This window comes from Epargyreus clarus, unplaced genomic scaffold (genome assembly GCF_041222505.1).
Source record: "Epargyreus clarus isolate Ecla_fem2 unplaced genomic scaffold, WU_Ecla_fem_2.2 ptg000012l, whole genome shotgun sequence".
In the NCBI taxonomy this organism is placed as follows: Eukaryota; Metazoa; Arthropoda; class Insecta; order Lepidoptera; family Hesperiidae; genus Epargyreus; species Epargyreus clarus.
In genome coordinates, this window is record NW_027332220.1 from 11,498,202 (window position 1) to 11,516,824 (window position 18,623).

The 18,623-nt window shown below is 37.7% G+C and overlaps 1 long non-coding RNA gene across 1 annotated transcript; it reads left to right on the top strand.

Moving 5' to 3' along the window:
* The first annotated feature begins 4,652 nt into the window (after positions 1–4,652).
* Positions 4,653–5,501, top strand: LOC140745980 (uncharacterized). The gene is made up of 2 exons (XR_012102735.1): positions 4,653–5,138; positions 5,363–5,501. It is a non-coding gene; the product is annotated as an uncharacterized LOC140745980 (long non-coding RNA).
* Positions 5,502–18,623: the final 13,122 nt, after the last annotated feature.

The following is an 18,623-nucleotide window of genomic DNA, read 5'->3' on the forward strand; positions in this document are numbered from 1 at the left end:
TCCGTGATACGCTGTAAACGGTGGTAGATCCAATATAATTTGATCAGGGAGGTATCACCGCCTCAAATATTTGTAGCGTGAAGCAGCACCCTTACCATGAGTTTTCAAAACATCCCACATTTTTACGTTACGTTTACTCAATCCATTATTCTGTTCCGTTTGCTTCAGTAGACTGAGTAAACGTAACAATAAGTAAGTGTTCAAGTGACGATGAACTTTTTGTCTACGTCACATGTTCGCAAAAAAGAAAGACAAAACATAAAGCGCCATTTTGTCACTTTAGACATTTAATGTTACGTTACTGACACTATACTCGTAGTTCTGATACAATCCGCTAGGGGCGCTGATCGGAAATTGTATGGGCAAACACGTAAACAAATACCAAAACAGTCATATTTGTCAAAACGCTGTTCCATGGTAAAAACCCATGGTAAGGGTACAGTTCTGCGTCTCTACCAGTCAACCTTATATACGCAGAAAAATATGCTAGGCGGCATTTATAAGTACCTAAAATACACACAGTACAAAAACTAGTATATTTGACGTAACTGTGGCATTTTTATTACCATGTTAACTGATTTATTCAATTCTAAGTAGTTTCCGTTAAATTACGTCTATCTATTTGATTTATTATTATAATTGGTTAATGACGTTTATTGCTTTTAAAAACATTTACTTTTTAATTAATGATCGATATAATTGGTTGATTGGTTGAGATCATTTGTATTGCTAGATTAATACCACTTACAGATTTTAGGGTACCGTACTCAAAGCGTAACAAAACCCTGTTTTTTACTCTCCTCTGTCTTTTCGTCTCTTACAGGGGTCTATTTCATGAACCGATCTTGATTTAATAAAAAATATAACACGAGTATTAAAATATTGTTTTTTTTTTAACGCGATTTCGTTTCGATTCCTGGTTTTGGAAGTGGATTTTTGAATATTCTGATAATGTAGTTTTATTTTTTATCAAAATCGGCCTCATAACACCTTTCAGCATTTTTCGCTTTATTATCGGCTTTGGCCTTAAACCCCCTAAAGAGGTTAGATTCCTACCAGAAATCGGCCTCAGATGCGCAAAGCGGTAAACAAAGCCACAGTTTAGCAATCACATTGCAATCAAGTTGATAGCATTGAGCATGCAGCCCACCTGATGTAAAGTAGCCACTGCCGCCCATGAGCATCTATAATCAATCCAAGATGAGGTTAAAGTCTAACTGGGGTCGGCCACAGATGTGCCGCTACCGCTGAGAACTAAGCTGGAACGCCTCGGAAAAGTACGTCTCCCTTAACAAACCCTTCAAACAGAGCAGCGCTTAACACTGCTGTTATTGGACAGAAATAAATGTGGCCTTCTATATTGACCACTCTATATATTTAGGAATATCTAAAGTTACAATTATCCAACAGTAAATGATCCTGGTCTGAAGAGCGTGGGTAAGCAAAGCCACAGTTTAGCAATCACGTTGCAATCAAGGCGATAGCATCACGGTGGTGGCTGCTATTACGTAAAAATTACGATTACCGTAATGAAATAGTGATGATGCTGTTTGGTGAGCTGGAAGTGCCTTGCAGGCTTTCATACAATATTTGCATTTCATAATTTTAATTGAATTATCTTTTATTCACTTTTGCTACACTAGATATAGGTTCTTGTGATGAAAAGGGTTTAGGCCATACTCCACGCTGTGCAATTTGTTTGCTATAATATTAAAAAAAGTAAATCAGCATTCCACCAGATGGTGAGTGACTACTACTGCCTATGGCCACCTGTAATGAACCCTATATAAGATAAGAGTCCTGCCTGATGTCGGTCGCAGATACCATGCTACCTCTAAGGACTAAGCTGAAACGCCTCGAAAAAGTATCTCCCTTACCACACCCCCCAGATCAAAACACGGCAACGTATAGAATAATATTGCTATTATGAAGCAGAAATAGATATGGTGGTGCAGATCCCCAAGTTGAATTTGAAATTGAATTTATTAAATCTGAGCTATAAACTTCTTTACAAATACCGAAATTGTTTACTATACAACTTATATTAGCGAGCGTACTTACAAGCGAATACTACGCGCACATCAAACAAAGTCGCTTCCAGTATCTCTAACTCCAGTAAAAGCAGGTAGTGGCTTAAAATAATTACGGAAGGTTTCTATCATTACAAGCGACGATTAGCTTCGAGATAGCTTCGCGGCACTGAACACATTCTTTAATAAAAATTATATTAAACTCGACCGGTGTTTGCGCTATTAGGAAACCGCCATTGTGTCTCAAATCGCGGCAAAAGTAACTCTAGTATTGACATATAGAGTTTAGTTTGTGTCACTGTCTGTATAGGACATTTGCAATTATTAACAACAATGAAATAGTAAAATAGATATGTTACGCAAGTAATAGTGTGTATTTCTTACCATTTATTTGTTTGACTTCAGCGGGACAACCGCTGCAGCTATTTCTGCCTAAAAACAGCAGTGTTAAGCGCTGCTGTGTTCTGGTTTAAAAGGTGTGGTAAGGGAGATCTTATTGGAGGCATTAAAACTTTGCCCTCAAAGGTAGCAACACATATGTGGCCGATCCCAGGTAGGACTCTAATCTTATCTGGGTTGATTGATAACAGCTACAAGCGGTAGTGATCACTTGCTATAAGGTAGACTGCACGCCCATATTCTTCTCCTATACTCAGTTCTATTTCTTCATATTAGAAACAACTACTTAGCTTAACAAATTATAAAAAAACTGCACATATGCGTGTTTCATTAAGACAGTTTACATGGATCGCCGCTAGATGTCACTAGTAGAAACCTGCGTTCACGCATCGTCGCGAAGGGTAGATAGAGATCTAACATTGCCGAAGATAGGAGGGTGCAACCGATTTTACCGGCTCGATACAAAATTACAGATAATTTATCCACTTTTGAATACTATCATATGTTAATCAGTCTAACAATTTTTTGTCTTACTCGTCATTTTTCCTGTCTTGCTTTCTAAAGATTAATAAATGTCTTAATATGAATATTCTACTGTGCAACAAACACATATAATCATATAATCAAACGCCATCACTATGATAAAACTTATTAGTCTAGCAATCCAAGAGGAGTTCCAACTAAAAAAAATCATAAGGAATTTAAAATATTATGTTTAAAATGTATTATAATTAACACAGATTTGAAGGGTGGTAAAATCATTTGTAATTAAACTCTAGTAGAACATCTCCCACACTTATTTCTGCCAGTTTGACTTTGGAGGCACCACGTCACTCCTATTTCTAATAACATGTATACTGCATGCTCGTTGGCTACTAGAATATAAAAAAAAAATACAATAATTACGATAGAAGTTTAGCACTGCTATTCTGTTTTTTAAGGTCTGGTAAGGCAAACAAGGTGTTAATACAGTCCTTAAGGGTAGCAACGCGTCTCCATCCTTCCGATCCTCTCCGGATTGAATAACCAATATCCATGGCCCCTTACCACGTAGCATGTACTTCCTTCATAAAAAAAAAAAGATAACCACGATCCGCGTGGGGGAGCGGTCACCGGTCTGACACGCAGAGGGTCCCGTATTCGATCCCCGGTCAGACAGACATCTAAACGATGAATTTAGACTTCTGCTTCTGGGTCTGGGTGTTTGTGTATTTGTCTATATGCACCCATGACAGGGAATCCTAGTGCGGGGCTGTGAGTGTAGAAATCGTATTTTTATGTACTTCCTTTCGTTTGCTACAATTTCATAGACAATTATGTGTTGCAAGTTAAGTAAAGTTGAACGTAATCTATTGTCGTTGGGTTGCGACGCGCTGTCACGACACCGTCCATTGTTATGAAATACTTGGATAAGAAAATTGGAGGCTAGCATGAGTGTGACGTCATAATGGGAGTAGAAAGGCGTTTTTTGTAGAGAAATAGCATACGAATATGCATTCCTAATACGAATATTATAGAAATAGCAAAAAGCATGAAGTCCACCTGATGGAAAGTGGCTACTGCCGCCCATGAACTGTTGCAATCAACCCCAGACATATTCTATTCTCATCTGAAGTCAGCCACAGATATTTTATAATACAGAAATAGCAAACGAGTATGCAGTACACCTGATGTTAAGTAGCTAGAGTCGCCCATGGACATCTGTAATCAACCCCAGATATTTCCACCTGAGTTAGATATTCCACCTGAGGTCGGCCACAGATTCGTCGCTACCCATGAGGACTAATCTGGAACGCTATGTCTCCCTTACACCCTTCAAACCAACACAGCAGCGCTTAATACTGCTGTTTTTAGGTATAAATAGGTGCTGCGGTGGTGCTGCCGGAATTGAACCACAGCTCTACCACCTTCAATCATTATTATAACTTTCAGATAAAGGTTTTCTCATACCCTTATATCTTCACCGCTAATAACAAATACCTTCTTAGTATCACATACTACAAAAAATATACATGTAATTGGAATATCAACGCTGTATTTTTATACACTGTTGATTTATATGCCACCGAAGGGCACCAATCAATTCGCAGCATATCATCAGGCGATACAAAGCGTTGAATGGGAGTCTGTGAACCGTATCCGTTCAGATGTAAATGGTCGCAAATTGCAGGGGAATGTGGCCTGTTTGTGGGTTTTATGGTTGGACTGGGAACAGTGGCTTAACACGTTAGCTGCGGAACGCGGCTTAAAACACCTCGTCCATGTCTGGTCGTTATAGCGGTAAGAAAAAACTTTAACTTCTCTGTGGTGCGAGAGGCATAACTTCCGTCTGGTTCAGTGTAGGAGAGTGATAACTATATGTTTGTGATGTGCTACTGATTCCTAGTTCTATGGTACACCAACCTAATGTCGGGTTTGTTAGACCTCGTACCGCACTGAACAAATAATAATGCTAACACAGTGCGGAACGAGGTTGGGAACGCCACGTTTCCCCACGCACCTCGTACCGCACCCCACGCTAGCTTCACGTGGTTAGTGTTGTGCAACGCAGTCGAGGCTGCGTAGCGACGAAGTAGGACCGCTGTCTTTATGTTGAAAATTATCATGTCGAAACGTTTCCGAAAAAAGTTGATCATGGAGGAAGATGAAGAAAAACCGGTTGAAAAATCTGAGCCAGAATCAGAATACAGGAAGATATTTCAAAAACAGGTAAGTCACAAATATACTCTGTCTAGGTGAAAGTCCAGTAGTGAGACTTGGCAGGCTAGGCGTATATCCGTATAGTAAGAAATTACATTATAGATAATTACGTTTCCTGTTATGGTTCAAACAAAAGTTAAGTAGCTACATTATTGATATAGGAAACGTAGGCAAAATCGTTACCGAGTATTCCGATTACTCTTTACCCTAATCTACTCGCTCCTACTTTTCAGAATCCACTGCAAAGAAAGCACATCATCTCGATAAGGGTCCAAAGAAGAAGAGATGTGTCGGATGCTACGAAAAACTCCGCACATTCTTGACATGTCGTGAGGCAGACAAAAAAACCAAAAAAAAATCTCACGGAATGCACTGTTTGCAAAAAACCTTATTGTCTGAAATGTTTCAATGAAAAACATCCATAACTTTTCCCCTTTTTGTATTCATTCTGTCCATAACGTTGATAAATAAAAACAATAAAATAAAATCGATATTTATTTTCCCATCACTAAATTATATGGAAACCTGCCATTTTTCAGTGCGGTCCGAGGTGCATTAGACCCACATTTTATTTTACCCATAGAATCTAAAGTAACGAATTTAACCAAGGGCGGCGGCAGTTTTAGATTAATCAACTCATTGTTAATAATAATCAAGACAAAAGCCGTCGATTTTGTCTTATTTGGCGCTAAAAAAAGGATTTTAGTCTCCTTCGGGCGGTGGGATTTAACACGCCTCGTGCCGCCACAATGTCGGATATAGGACGAGGTTTAAAACAACTCGTAACGCAGTAATGGAAAGTACAGAAAAATCTGTGCCGCAGGGAACGTGTTAATAAGTATAGGTAAGGAAGGAAATGTTTTGACTGCGTTGGTAACATCACACTTTTTAGTGGTACCACTAATATCCTTTGATAGCAATGGTAAAGGTATGAATTTTATCTTATATATAAAATTCTCGTGTCAAAATGTTAGTTACCGTACTCCTCCGAAACGGCTTTACCGATTTTCACCAAATTTTATATGCATATTCAGTAGGTCTGAGAATCGGCTACTATCTGTTTTTCATACCCCTAAGTGATAAGGGTTGTTCACCCTTGACAGCTAGTAAAGTATAAAAGGTGATCAAACTCAAAAAGTTTTGTGAAGACTAATCTAGCTAACGATAGTTAATTAACGTTATTTACGCACATAGCCCACTCAGAGAAATTTATTATGTCGTTGAGATGGAAAAGAAAGAACCAATACACAAAACACCTAGACCAAAAATAGAAATTTAAATTAATTTAGATGTCTGTTTCACCGGGGATTTAAGGGCTCGAACACAAAACTGCGATGCGACGCGATGCGAATTCGCAACGCAGAAAATTGCGATGCGAATTGCTGCGATGCGATATCGTGCGGCGTAGCGTCTCTCAGGGTGACCAGCAACAACAACCACTGTGCGATGCGAATCAATTCGCAAGTTCTTGCGATGCGTCGAGGGAGCTCGCAGATTTTTGCGATGCGACGTCGCATCGCAGTTTTGTGTACGAACCCTTAATCGGAACCCACACCGTATCTGAACAGTATGATGACCACGCCATGCGGGTCGTGAACTACCTCAACTATTTTTAATAGTTGTATTACTGATACGTTAGATATGTGGTTACCATCAGGCAAACTGCATACTAGTATGCTACTTCTTTATTTTGTTATTTCTGTTTTTATATCAATTTATTTAATTTAGAAATATTTATATATTTTTTACATTATGTTATTTATACAAAACCTATTTACTTCTTTATTGTAAAAATGTGCGTATCATAAATTAATTATCGTTTTCTTTCATGCTGCTACTGGTGGTTCTCTATAAAGAAGACTAAAGTTGTGTGAAGTCTACCACACCGCACTTGAGTAATATGGTAGCGTTTGTCCTTTGATTCTAAGAGGAAAATTACGCCCAGTATTGGGGCAGTCAAATATTCAACTATATTTAGCCCTGTATATAAGGGGACAATAAAGGGTCAATAATGATGAATGTAATGGAGATCCAAAATGAACAACATAAAAAGCTTTGTGCACATAAATACATATTCAATTGGTGGTCAGCGGCCGTCCACGCTCCGGCAAACTCCGATAATTGTACAACTGATTGACAGAGCCCAAACCGCGGCATAATGTGAGAGATAGAACACATTGCTCGGTAGAATGGCGTTTATCACATATCAGTTAACATAGTGTAATATTAAATTAAAAGATATCAGTAAAAAGCTAAAGATATAGTGTGAAGTGAAATATAATAATATCATGTTTTGCTCTTGTATTGAAAACTTAAAATATTTTGCGTTTACATAAAAATATTGCTCTTTAAAAAATTTATTATATTACAGTAAATTATTAAGTATGTAGGCAATAGGTACACGAAAGTTTATATAAGATGTTTAATATTTTAATATTAAGTTTAAGTTTGTTTTATGAAAGTAGATATTTTTGTTTTTATAAATTATTAAACGAATACTTATAACATATATGTTACTATTTGAAGTCGGCACTCATATTAAACATAGTTTACGTGGTGTTCCAGTTCTATATTTATTACATTCCTGTATAAAACAAATGTTTAAAATTTTGTGATTCTCGACCTCCGATTTCAGAACAACTCGTACTCGTATATTTAAACAATTTTTATTTATATATTTTTTTCACTCTATTATTTATTAAAAACATTTTTAATTTTTGCACGTCATCCTCACCACCCATGTGTCATACCTCAGTATTTCCGTACCCACTAGAGCGTGTCGCCGTATTTAAAAATTCTGGTGGTACCCCACCACACGTACCCTCAATAAAAGTGTACCATCATTTGTATGCCGATTGTACGCGATATCAATCAAGTTGCGTTTGTAACATGTTTTTGTATGTCAAAGTATGTTATTTGTTATAGGCAGAGAATAAATTATAGGCACTGTATACATTATAGGCACCCAATACAGCCTTTTTGTGGTTTATGGAAACCTTGTTGTATCGATTTTGGGTTGTATATACCTACTGGACGTTCAGTTTTTGAAATTTAGTTTTTTTTTAAATTAGAGTAGCAAACGAGTTTACAGTTTACGTGGTGGTAAGTAATTACTACCAATAGCCTAGTGGTTAAACTCGGCCTCTTGATCGAAGGGTCCGAGGTCCAAATCCCAAGTACGCCTAATTTTCAAAGTTATGTGTGTATTAAAAATTAATTATCACTTTCTTAAACGGTGAAGGAAAAAATGAGAAAACCTAAGAAATCAAAAAAAAGTTTTCAAAGGTATGCAAAGTCAATCAATACGGACTTGGCCAGCGCGGTGGACTATGACCTAATCCTTCTAATTTAGAGAGGAGACCCGTGCCCAGCTATGGGACAGTAATGGGTTCATGATGATGAAGCGGTCACTACCGTAAATAGGCACTTATGATCAAATTCCATATTCCTACTCTACCTAAAACCAATACGTTAAGGCTCCTGAGGAATAAGATGGTCGCCGTATATGTAAGTCAGTCGGTTAAGTAGCAAAATTTGCAGTCCAACTGATGGAAGTGGCCATTAGTTCCCAAAATCATCTGTAATCATCCCAAGATATTATTTAAGATATTATTGATTGAATCTCTTACCTAAAGTCGGGTACATTATAATCCCTTAGGATTAAGGTAAAACGCCTCGGTTAAATGCCTCCCTTACCACACCTTCATCAGAATATACCAGCGCCTAAATCTGCTATAAGCTAAAAATAAGTGTGACGGCAGTGCCTCCGGAGTTGATCCGTACATGATTCTACTCTATACACACTCTTACCTACTTTAAATAACGTCTGTCCAAGGTTTGAACCCAGATCCCATGCGGGGGAAACCCGAGCAATAAAAGGGAAATTAGTACACAAAAGCCTTTGATAATAAGTACAGATTGGGTTTTGTAAATAAGGGCAGATTCGTAACAATAGCACGGCGACAGTAATAACATACCGACGGACTGACGTTTTTTCTCAATAGAGAATTCAATAAAGCTCCATTGTCATAAAAACCTTAGCGATTTCCATGTGTTACACCGATGTGTAATTATAAGTTATTTTGTTTTACAAATAAAATCGAAGAAATATTGAAAAAACTAAAATTGAAATTTCGATGAGGACTGATACGTTATGAGAGTCAGTTCTTGCGAATCGATGGAAGGGTGTGAATGCACGTAACTTACATATAAGACCATATTAGTCCTCAGGGATAGCGACGTATCTGTGAAAGGCTTCAGGTAGAGCCTTTATTCTACCTTAAATGACTTAATTTAATCAAATATCAATCCGGGTATCAAACTCGAAACATTTTGCAGCTTAAAAAAATGCAATACAGTATGCGGAAACATTAAAATCATCATCGGGAATCGTACCCGGAACTGAACGTATGAAATAAAAGCAAAGCTTACAATACGGTGTGAGCGGCACCCGGTCATATTTAATGGTGGTTCTATTGTAACACAAAATGCAAACGACAGGAAGGCAGACGTCTAATCTGACGTTTGACATAATTCCAGCCATTATGTACACGTAGACGTAACTGACACACACTTTTGATAGCAGACATTTTGTATCGAAGAAACTGCCCAATTTTCATAGTAGGCGTCCTGGGTTCAATTCAGTAGGTACACGTAAGGTAGTTTCGGGACCAGAATAGGGCCTATATCGGTATACGGTATCCCCTGCCTGTCGTAAGAAGCGACTAAAAGGGGGCTTCCGGGGTTGCGGGTGGCACGAGTGGGAGCTCGAACCGCCCAGCCAGCGGCCCCAGGAAGGACGACGGTATGTGTGGTCGCATACCGTCGTACGCACCAGACGGTGTGGCGAGCGCCAAGCTCACCTGGGCGGAGCCCGACGGGGCAACGCGCTAAGAGGGCTCCGGTTGCGTTCCTTTGGAGATCCCGGAGCCCTCTACGCAGCGCCGAGGACGGCCACCGGGGGGGTTTTAGTGCGGTAAGAATCCCACATAACCCTACGTCGCTCCCACGACACTGGGTACCTTTTGAAGGTTTCCCCCTCGTAAACAAAAAAAAAAAAAAGGTACACGTAAGGTAAAAATATCTACCCTCATAGCCCCACACAAGATTTCCGTCTGTTATGGGTGCCCACAGAAGAGACACACACAAATACGAAAAAACTCTCAGACCCCGATCAAATATAAAAAATAAAGATTTTTCCATATTTGTCGAGCTAGCTATATTGTGGAGTTTTTCTGTGACAACAAATTACTTAGTTAATTACACACAATAAAAATACAGGAAATAACTGTTTCTGATTTTGTTTTATAATATAGAAGTAGCAGACTAGCATGCAGTCCACATGATGATTAGTGACTACTGCCGCCCATGGACATCTGTCTTCAACCCCAGATAGGATTAGATATTCCTACCTGAGGTTGGTCACAGATGCGCCGCTACCCCTGAGGACTAAACTGGAACGCCCAAAAAACGTATGTCTCCCTTACCACACCCTTCAAACCAAAACACAGCAGCGCTTAACACTGCTTATTAAGCAAAAATAGGTGTAGCGGTGCAGCTTCCAGATTCAAACCACAAAGGGAAAAAACCACCTTAATATAACAGATCAAAATAAATAACTCATTTCTAAAAAGGCAGATATAAAAAATCGTTAAATTGTAAACTACTGTACACTCAACACCATAATAGTACAAAAGTAGCGTAGACAAAAACCAGGAGATTATGCAAGTCTATTAGATGATACACCGCCGTGATCGAATTAACGCAATTTGCCTCCAGACTTGGCTCGGGTTACACGTAATCAGCTCGGGTGGTTCACTCACTGTTGTTAAAGGTATTATCAGACACACGAAGCCTAGTTCGACCTTATAACAACGTAACACTAAATAACCGCATAAATAAAAATATAGATCAATTCGTATTTCTAATCCGGCACCACCGTCACATCTATTTCTACATTAAAACAGCAGTGTTAAACGCTGTGTTTTGGTGTGGTGTGGTGAAGGCTGTGATAAGGTGAGAGATATTTATACGAAACGTTTTAACTGAATCCTCAGAGGTAACACATCTGTAGTCAACATCACCTGATGTTGACTACAGATGTGGCGTCTAATCTTATCTGGGGTTAAGTACAGAATTTCATGAGCGACAGAAGTCACTTACCATCAGATAGTCGGTAAAGCCCTTTACAATTTGATAAAAAAGTACATCACATTACCAGTATTATACAAATACTATAATCTCATTTTGGGATAGACCAGACGACATCAAATGAGTCACAGACCACAAACTATAACATACATAAACATACAACACTCGCATACACACATACATCACTTCCTTAGGAAGACAAGGATTACCTGTTAAAATATAAAGCGTTTGGGCAAAGAAACAAGTTCTTTAATTGAAGAATTCGGTCAAATAGATGATGTGTCACTGCCACTACTATGTTACAGTTGTCGCATCGAGAGCGGGTGAGCGATACGCGAAATATAACCCTGGACTCAAAATCGAATACTTACACAAAAATACATGAAACATATAGAAATATATTCCTCGGCGCGTACTTCTTCAATTTTCACTTTCAACTAGTAGCTTAATTAATATTGGAGAAGTGTGGTGGACTATGCGTAATGGCCTACAATGGCAGTTTTATATAAAAAAATAAGTCGTATTTAGCCCCAGCCTGTAATAATTTATAAATCAAGTTCCTCCCTACAAGAAGCTACACACCTACTACATGTTATATTCTATGCTATACAAGATATTTAACTTATATCTATTTAATAACATACTTATTAAGTCTACCACATTTGACTTTACATAAAAATAAATAAACTTCAATTATAATTATCGCTACAGTAAAGTTTTGTTTTTTGTTTTTAAAAAAATCCTTTTATATATAAAAATAATATAGATTTGTAAGAAAAAAAGTATAAAAAATAAAAATAAATATTTCTAAATAAAATATTTTTATATATGGTAGGCAATTCTTTGATGCTGATATTTTAACCCAGTTGAACGTTATCACGTGGTCAGTCCCTCGCCGCAGATCAAACCGTTACCTAACACTGTGTGAACAAGACCATAATGCAAATTGGCATCAATTCAAAAGGAACTGACAATTTCATACCATTTGTTGGATCCGAGTGACTCAGGCTACATTTAGACCTAAATTACGAAATAGACTCTATGGATAGTCTGAAAAGTTCAAAATTGCTCAAATTTCAGATTTTGCTATCATATCAATGTTTACCTATAATGAATCGTTTGCGTGAATATAAAATTCGTCACGATCTGTTATATTATACAGAAATATGTATCAGATATCTGCCTGATATATAGGTATCTGTTACTTGGAATACTGCAGTCTTACAATTATTTGATTTGCATGTAAAAAACATGTATCCCTTATAGGTTAGTAACAAAATTTTGTAAGCAAATTAGTTAGTCATGGACAACGAACAACATTGGCACTTTTGAGGACTAAGTTAGTGACGCAGGACTGCTTCATGCTAGATAGTGGAGGCATTTTCAGGCATTCCGTCGAATAACACTAACCAAATTTCAACTACTTAGTTAAAACATACCAAAAAACGATACGTTGTCTTTAAATCTAAGCAAAAATAGGAATAGCGGTGATGCCACCAGGGTAAGCCTATCAATATATTCCGCGAAAAGCGTGAAAAGTGAGTTACACATGCGTATGCAGTTTTTTGCACCAGTTTTTATTACCGAAATACCTTCCAAAGAGGTGATAGATTAATTTTGGATAAGGCGGATTTGAATTTCGAATGACTCACTTTTTAAATAGGAACGGTTAGGTCCATCCGTCATTCCCAGACTACCGCCGAAGATATCATCGGATTGGCGATATAGCTAGTAATGGCGGTAATAGCCCATCAGCCGTGGGAACAGAAACGCCGCTTTTATGGTGATTTCCACCGTTTCATAGCTGCTAATGTTGACACATAATAACCTGAGATAGATCCAACAGTAAAAGATACTGCCACGAAAACCGGCTTCAAACCAAACGATCTCTAAGACATAAGACACAGAGGCAAATTTGAAAATAGTAGCCGTTTTAAAAGACCCAAATAAAGATAGCTGATAAGTCACACTATTTAAAATTTAAGTATACGAGATTTGAAGCAATGATAGCTACAAGTTCAAGGGAAATTATGATAAAACCGAGATAGTTGTCGGGTGACAGGATAATATTTTTTTATATATTACATTTATAGGTCGTTTGATGTTAGATCAGTAGCTCAGTGGTTAATGTCAACAACATTAGACATCTTATGACTAATTAATCGCGCCAGATAAGAGTCTGTAACTCTACGCTGTTATATTTGTTGGTACAGTTTTGTCATAATGCTGAAGTATCCAAAGGAAGTAAACGAAATAGAAATAGAAATTCATATTTTTATTGATTTGGTTAACTTGAATTTATATAACGTTTGCAGAGTATGCTGTATGTGCTTTACAATAATGTACATAAAGCTTATAAAAATTGTCTTATAACTTGTCTATGTTTGTCTAGGCAGGCTATATTATAAAATGCCGAACCTTTTGGAAGTTGCCTTTAAAATACTAATCGAATAGGGTAACTATTATATTGCCTATAAAATAATTTAATTTATAATTTCATCTCAAAATTAGCAATAATCAAAACCCCATGCAACTTGGAGCAATAGTTTTTGAGAAAATTGCGGACATACAAAATGATATGAAATATATGAAATGAAATGAAATATATGAAATGAAATGAAATATATTTATTTCGTATAGGCCAACGACGGCACTTACAAATTGTCAGCTACAATATTTTTCTTATACTACTACCGGATCGGAACGCGACCTCTACTGAGAAGATCCGGTAAGAAACTCAGTGGATTTGTCTTTTTTTTTTAATAGTAATTATTCTCTTTTTTTAATGCATTTTTACATATAATTTTTACATCATACTTCATAGACCTTGATAAAGTCAATCAAAGCAATACTGACATACATGACAACAAAACATCCCAGTGACCCTGAGGCATGTGGTACTAATTACGTGGTGACGAGAGCCTCATTACCGTGACCAACCGACCGACAACTGATTTGTGGTTACATATCCTTAACGCAAAGGAAACGGCAATCATTTGTGAACTTGGGACCGATGGTGGCTGTCATGCGGAACCAAGATATGAGAATTTTGAGGCGTTTAAGACATATTTTGTTTTTGGAAATCAATTTTTTGATGTATTTTTTGGCGCGGTAAGGTAAATGTAGGTAAGTGAAATTCTTAGACGCAAGCACATGGTTCTTTTTAAGCACATGGTACATATGGTTATCGCGTCACACAAAAACGACAGGTTCGATGACCTTTGAAATGGTTTAGTTCGATAACTACGAAGATGTACCGTCGTATGCTTGATTTTTTAAAATTGAAAATAAATATTTTAATTCCTATTTTGTCATTAAAAAAAAATACAATTATTAAAAATGACAAACATTAATATTTTAATTGACGTCAAATGAAACATATCTTTTGAGGATTACAGGGAAGTGTAATATTTTTGTGTTGCCATACCTTTGAAACCTAAGAAAATAGGCTATAAACAGTGAAATAGGCTATAAACGGTGTGATCTGAAGTAGTTCCAGCTCCACATGTACCATTAGGTTAAGTTTAACATTGTAAAAAACATTTTTTTAAAAGATGTGTGTTACGGAGTTTCTTTCGCCGCTTTTTCTCCATAACGAAACACCTTGTGAAGTGGTGGTAGTTGTATTGACATTCAAAAAGTGCTCTGTAAAAAACCTTTTTGAATAAAAAAATTGATTTGATTTGATTTGAAAAAAGTTGGTTTGTAAGAATGGGGGTCTAAATTAACACCATTAAGCACTCGGTTGCAAATACAATTCATATGAGTTGCAATGAAACTTCTTCACAATTACCCTACAAAACAAGAAACAACCAATACTAATACAAATTGTGGTACTACAAAACCTTCCACTTTATAAATCACGACAGCAAGCCGCAAACCAACCGAAACCACATGCTATTGAGCTATAAAACAAATGCATCCGAAGAGGGCGCCACGCGTCGCCGCCCGTAACGGTTGTCGCATTCAAATATCGCTCCCTTCCGTCGTATCTTCGAGATCGATACGATCGATACGATACGCGTTTTGATGTTTCGTTATGAAATACTTGGTATGGTGTAAAATATTACGTCATCAGGTTTAGTCAAATATAGCAACGCATTTGTGATTTCAGTACCCTTAGTATGAGATTTTGCATTTTTACCAAAATATTTACCAATATGCCTTATGTTAATATTTGTTACAATATACAAAAATGTTGTAAGGTAAAAGCAGCAGTTTCCGCTATAACGGTGTAAATCGTAGTTCTATTTGGAAATCCATATATATAATTGATTTCAAATCGAACGTTGTTTAATCCTGCTCGAAGGCCAGACCGCACGGGTTTTGTAAGATTCTACTTCCGGCTCGATTGCCAAAAGTATTGTGCGGTCCAGCTCAAAGGCCAGACCGCGGGGGTGTAGGTATGCGGGCACGGCCACGCAATCCCACGGGAGAATATAAGTGGACTCTATAATGTGAGAGGTATGACCCAATCCTCGTCCCAGCAGATGAGTAGAAAAACCACCAACCTTGCCTTCCAAGTCTATCTGCGGACTCGAATCGTGTCAGGAGGGACGCGCACGGGGCTGTCACGGGGCTCGAGGAAGCACGGCCTGATCTTCCCGAAGAGTAGTCTCTGCACTTCACAATGCACACGCGGCACAAGAGTAATACACGTGGAAAGGAGCAGCGAGAGGGTAGATACAGAACGTCTGTAGGCTCCCGCCGAGCGCAAGATGACGACTGGTCGCACGAAGTGACATTGGCGAGACAACTCTGGTGGATATTTTGCTTCTACCCACATACAGTTGACAAAGATTGAACAGTTACTTACAAATATTAGTTACATTGAGAGAACACTTTACATAGAATAATCTAACCTACTAATTAAGTCTACCTAGTTCTAAATAAAACATATAAAATTGGGAACTTAATTAACTTAATTGTTAAACAAAGTCCTACTAAGCTTTTTCCTTAAAAGACACCAAAAATCGCCAAATAAAATGTAAAACTTGTTCGAATTTTTAAAACTACACCACCCGCCTTTTTTAAAAATGGCAAGTTAGAATTTACCCCAAAAATACTTAAAGTATCTACCCTAATAATCCTATAGTCTTATGTGATCTTTCAATTCTTATGCACATGCATGATACATGCAAATGCATGGGAATTGAAAAAAACGCGTACAGAAGTGCATGCAATGAATACGTGTAAGGTACTTTGTATAATAAGTATAATTAGTAATCAATTAGTATTCATCACTATCAACCCCTCGTCTAGCTCTGAATATTTGTAATCGATTCTTTTCGCGTCATTAAACTTATCAAAGGATGCCGACACATTAACGAGTTAATGATAAAAACAGTCGTAATTACAGAAAAAAGACAATTTTTAAAATTACTTAATGATTTTAGTTAGATATTCTTTCGTCAACCATTATTGTCCCACTGCTGGGCACTGGTCTCCTCTCAGAGTGGTTTAGATCATATTCAACCGCGCCAAATGCAAATTAGTGGAATTCTAATACCAATACTTTTCTCGAACTCACATTTTACCTACGTATAAATAAATATTACATTTGACTGTTGATCGTGTCAACAGTTTCAATTAACGTTAATTAATGAAATAGCTAAATTAAACATTGATTAAATAACCCTTAAGCAAAGCTTATGTGCAATACTGCTATGACTTAATTACTTGCTATAGATAGTCATTGGAACGCATTGATGCTTAAGAAACTCGATTCCGGCGGCAGCACCGTCACAAGTTCTTCTGCCTAAATTATATTAAAATTAAGTTTGTTTTTGTTTTTGTTAAGCGCTACTGTGTTTTGGTTTGTGGGGTATAGTACGGGAGACGTATTTTTCCGAGGCATCTCAGTTTAATCCTCAGGGATATCTATGCCGAACTCAGGTATGAGTCTAATCTTATCTGGGATTGATTACAGATGTGCATGGGCGGCAGTAGCCACTTACCATCAGATGGACTTCATACTCGTTCAGTACTCAAATATTATAAAACATGCCTTTTAAATAAGCCATTCATTCCTCAGGACCCCAAACTCGGTCCAGGTTGGTTGGTCACCAAATGATAATCGTTTCGAATCAATCAAACAGCCACCTTTGCCGTGGGTCTAATGACCCGGAACACCGCGTAGTTTTGGTTAGTTTAACATCAATATTACAGAGGTGACGGACTAACGAAGCGTGCATCGGGACGTTGGGCGTTCCTCAACTGTGACGATCTGATCACGAACAATAAAGTATTGTAACGACTGTATTCGAAGAATTTGAATATTCAACTGTCAATGTAGAAGTATGTTGTTTGTGAATTATTTCTTGTAAAACAAAGTATTGATTGAGGGGTTATTATTTCCTTAAAATTTGTATTCCTTTATGAAACTGTGTTTTTTTAACATTGAAGTAGAAAACGGGCATGCAGTTCTAGAATTAAGTGGCTATTGCCGCCCATGTATAGACATCTGTACCCTTAGTATGAGTTTTTACGCTTTAACAAAAAATACTGTTTTTGTATTTGTTTATGTATTTGCCCATTCATATCCAATCAGCGTCCCTAGCGAACTATATCAGAACTGATTGCAAATGTATGGGAAATACGTAAACAAAAACAGTCATTTTTGTACAAACGTAAATTTCATACTAAGGATACTGTCATCAACCCCAGATAAGATACACATGCATAGATCTTATGTGAGGTCAGAGACAGATGCATTGTTACCTGTGAGGACTAAGTTGGAACACCTGAAGTAGGTAGGTTTGAAAGGTGGTAGAACCCTTTGTGGTTCGACTCCGGCGGTACCACCGCCACACCTATTTCTACCTAATAACAGCAGTGTTAGGCGCTGCTGTGTTCCGGTTCGAAGGGTGTAAGTGAGACAGATTTTTCCGAGGCGTTCCAGTTAGTCCTTAGGGGTAGCGGCGCATCTGTGGCCAACCTCAGGTAGGAATATCTAATCCTATCTGGGATTGATTACAGATGTCTATGGGCGGCAGTAGGCACTTACCATCAGGTGGACTGCATGCTCGTCTGCTACTCTTATATTATATAAAAAAACAAGGTACGTCTCCCTTTGTCAAAACGGAACACAGCAGAGCCTAACCCTGCCACTATAAGGCACAAATAGGTGGGTGGGTGGTAGAAATGGATACTACCTTTATTCCAAAAAGTACCAAGTGAATTGCAATTCATCTGATATTAAGTTAATTATGTACCAAGGAAAATTCGATCCTGAAAATCTACACCGTAACACCACATTTATAAGCCAAACAAATCTTACGACGAGGATTCAACCACGTATAAAATTGAAAATTTTAGAACAAAATATCTTCAAGCAGTCATCAG